Source organism: Capsicum annuum, chromosome 3 (assembly GCF_002878395.1).
Source record: "Capsicum annuum cultivar UCD-10X-F1 chromosome 3, UCD10Xv1.1, whole genome shotgun sequence".
In the NCBI taxonomy this organism is placed as follows: Eukaryota; Viridiplantae; Streptophyta; class Magnoliopsida; order Solanales; family Solanaceae; genus Capsicum; species Capsicum annuum.
Genome location: NC_061113.1, coordinates 250,640,843 through 250,644,673, shown reverse-complemented (window position 1 = coordinate 250,644,673; position 3,831 = coordinate 250,640,843).

The following is a 3,831-nucleotide window of genomic DNA, read 5'->3' as shown; positions in this document are numbered from 1 at the left end:
AAAATGATAGTTAATTTTTATGTGTTTGGTTCTCTCATGGAACACTGAGTTGATTGCTATTTGTAGAGTTGCTTTGCTGTTACTAAACACTTTGACAGGTTGATCAATATTCACTTCAAGATCCTTGAGTAATCCCAATAGCCAAATCAATTAAGCTATTGTTGTTGCAAGACTTCTGTACTCAGTTTCAGTTGAGCTTCTAGAAACTGTGGTTTGTTTCTTAGACTTCCAAGAAATTAGAGTCATCAAATTTTATTAGGAAACTGATAAGTTGTCAATTTGACGACTTGGTAGTACCTTTTAAGCCTAAATTATTATGCTTTTTCATTGATTTGATGGTACTCTCTTACGCAATGCTCATTTATGTAGGTAAAAGTAAAAAGAGAAGATTGGGCAAGTCATCAAGAGGCCAAATGTGAAGGAAATGAGTCATTCGCTTCGTATCCGCTTTGCATCCGATTCACATTTGCTTTGGAGCTGCTAGCCATCTGTTCTCTGTCTGCTCTTCATCCGCTTTGGATCCGCTCAAGCAGATCAAGAATAAGGTGGCAGTTTTGTAATTTTCATCAAATGTAGAGTGGAGTTTAAAAGGAGAGTTTTAGCTCTTTTTTCAAGACCTAGTTTTCATCTTTTGGAAGATGGTTTCTCTTTTAGCTTTTTAGCTTCTCTCTTCTCTTTTAGCATCTATCGTTTCATCTTTTGAGAATTTTGTACTAAGCTTGAATGAAAAATATATGTTAGTAATTTTCTATTGAAGAATTATTGAAACCCCAAGTGCGAAACTACATTGTCTCTATTTCTCATGGATGAAGTTAATGATAACTTTGGTATATTCTTATCCCTTTTATCTATGAGTAGCTAATTTCCAATCTTGGGGTTATGCTTACTTAGGTAGCTGTAGTGTATGGATTTTAGCTAATATTTTTTTAATTAGTTAGTTGTGATGGATATTGCATTTATTTCATGAATTAACTAAGAGTTGGGTGTTTCAAACTTCAACCACCCTAGAATCCATGTCATTCTTGAAAGAGAGGACATGGGTGAGGAATAAATGCAACCAATAACTTGATTCATTTCATTGAATGATATCTGTTAGACATAAGGATGTCAATTGAGGCAATAGATGTGGAAAATTGTCACACTTGTGAGTTGTTCGAAAGAACCCATTTGTGAAATTTGGTGTTGTAATTGAAAGATTGACACCAATACATTGACATCTAGTCTACCCATAACTTTTAGCTAAAAGTTGAATAAATGACCAAATACCCATGCATGATCCCACACCTATAATTGCACAACTCCAAGACTTATTCTCACTTGAATTCACTCTTAGAATTTTTCAACGTCAAGCTAGTGCACTAAAATTGAAGTAGTTGTCATTTATAAATACATTCAAACTAAATCCCCCATTTTACATTTATGCTTACTTTATTCAAACTACGTGTCATCTTTTAGTAGACTTTTAATACTTTTGAGTTTTGAATTCCATGCTTTCACTCCTTGTGAATTCGACCCCAACCTAAGTTGGGTTATTATATTGACAACGATCGCTTACACCCATTCAAGAGTGTAATTTGAGCATTATCAAAAACCAGTTACAGACTTCCTAGTGAGCTAGCAGGCCGCCCAGTCTGCATCTCACAGTATGTAGACATTGCATTCTTACACTTTTTAGACATTACAATGCCTTGTCTTGGTTGCATTTTGATGTACTTGGCAACCCTCATAGCAACATTCATGTGAGATTGTTTAGGTTGTTGTACAAACTGGCTTAAAGTTTGCACTGAAAATGCTATGTCTGACCTGGTGACTGTAAGATAAAGTCACTTTTCTATTAGTTTTTGATAGGTTTCTTGATCTACTAGAGGATCAATTTCAATTTAGTTGTCAATTTATTTATTATATTGCTTTGAAGTCAACTTGATGTTGTTGTCAATAGGTGTATTACATGGTCTAGTTGCTGATAAATCAATCTCGAAAATGAGTTCTAGAGCATATTTTCTCTGATGCATAGTAATTCCTTGACTTGACCTGGCAAATTCAATGCCTAAGAAATACCAAAGTTTTCCAAGATCTTTTATTCTAAAGACTTGTTGCAGATAATTCTTGATTTTCTTGATCAATTTCAGATTAATTCCAGTAACAAGCATGTCATCCACATAAATAAGTACAATAACAATTCCTTTGATTGATTCTTTAATAAAAAGTGAGTGATCTATTGACAATGTCTAAGTTGAACATAAACAATGCCTCATATAACTTTGCATTCCACATGGTGCTTGTTTTAAGCCATACAAAGATTTCACAAGTCTGTACACTTGAGATTCCCTTTCACTTTGAAGTCCTTGTGGCATCTCCATTTAAATTTCATCATATGAATCACCTTGTAAAAAAACATTAGACACATCCATCTAGTAGATGTGCCACTGATGGGAGGAAACTAAAGCTAATACAGTCTTTACAGTAATCATCTTTACCACATGAGAAGAAGTCTCTTGATAGTCAATTCCTTCCTTTTGACTATTTCCTTTGGTAACTAGTCCAACGTTAAATCTGTCAACCTCCCCATTAGCTTTATATTTGATTTTATATATCCATTTGCACCCAATGGTGGACTTGCCTACAGGAAGTGAAACAATTTTTTAAGTCTTATTATTTTCTAAAGTTTGTATCTCTTCTTGCATAGCTTGAACCCACCTTGGATCTTTACTAGCCTCAACAAAAGTTTTAGGTTCTATTGTTTGAGACATAGTTGCAACATAAGCCTTGCAGTTTTGAGAAACATGACCATAATCACATATTTGTCTAAAATGTATGGGACCTTTTGATGAATATTAAGGGAGACAAAATCACTCATCCATGCTCGAGGTTGAGTACTTCTGGTAGATCTCCTTATTGGCACTTGTGGTATTGAATTCAAGTCATTTCTTTGTACTACAACATGATGTGTTGGCAATACTTGTGCTTTATGTTGCATTGGTATTTCAACTGTTGGAGTACGTACCTTATGTTGTATTGGGACTGCTTCTAGTTGTTTTACCTAATGCATATACTCTTGATCAGTTGATGCAGCTGTTTGTTGCATATTTACAACAGGTAAGTTGTGCCACGTGTCTAAATCAAGAAATGTGGAGCTTGTATCCAAGAAAACTGGCTTATTCTTGTCACTCTAATACTGGAATGGAAAAACTAATTCTTAAAAGATAACATCCTTGTTCACAAAAAATGATTTAGTAGGTAGATCAAGATGTACATAACCCTTTTGCAAATCAAAGTAGCCCATATAGACTACTAACTTTGATAGTTTGATTGTTGTCATTGGCAAAGCACAAGCATCCTAATACCATTAGATAACTCAAATCAATTTTTTTATTATATATTTTTTCATAAGGTGATATCCTATTTAATACTTGACTAGGTAGTCTATTCATTAAGTAGACAACAGCTAAAACGCAATGTCCCCAATACTTGACAGGGATGCAAACTTGAAATCTAATAGCTTTTGTTATTTCAAAAATATGTCTATACTTTCTCTCAGCAACTCCATTTTTTTAGGAGTAAAGACACAAGTGGTTTGATGCACGATTCCTTAATTTTTAAACATGTTTTGATAAGTAGAGCTTATAAATTCAGATGCATTATCAGTTCGGATCATTTTAATAACTTCGTCAAACTGCATTTTTGTAAGAATGCAAAAATGTTGTAGGGATAAATACACATCAAATTTTTGTTTAAGTAAGAATACCCAAGTAAATCTAGTGAGATCATCAATAATTGTAATGAAGTACTTATTTCCATCAAATGTAGGGACTTTGTGTGGTCCCCAAATGT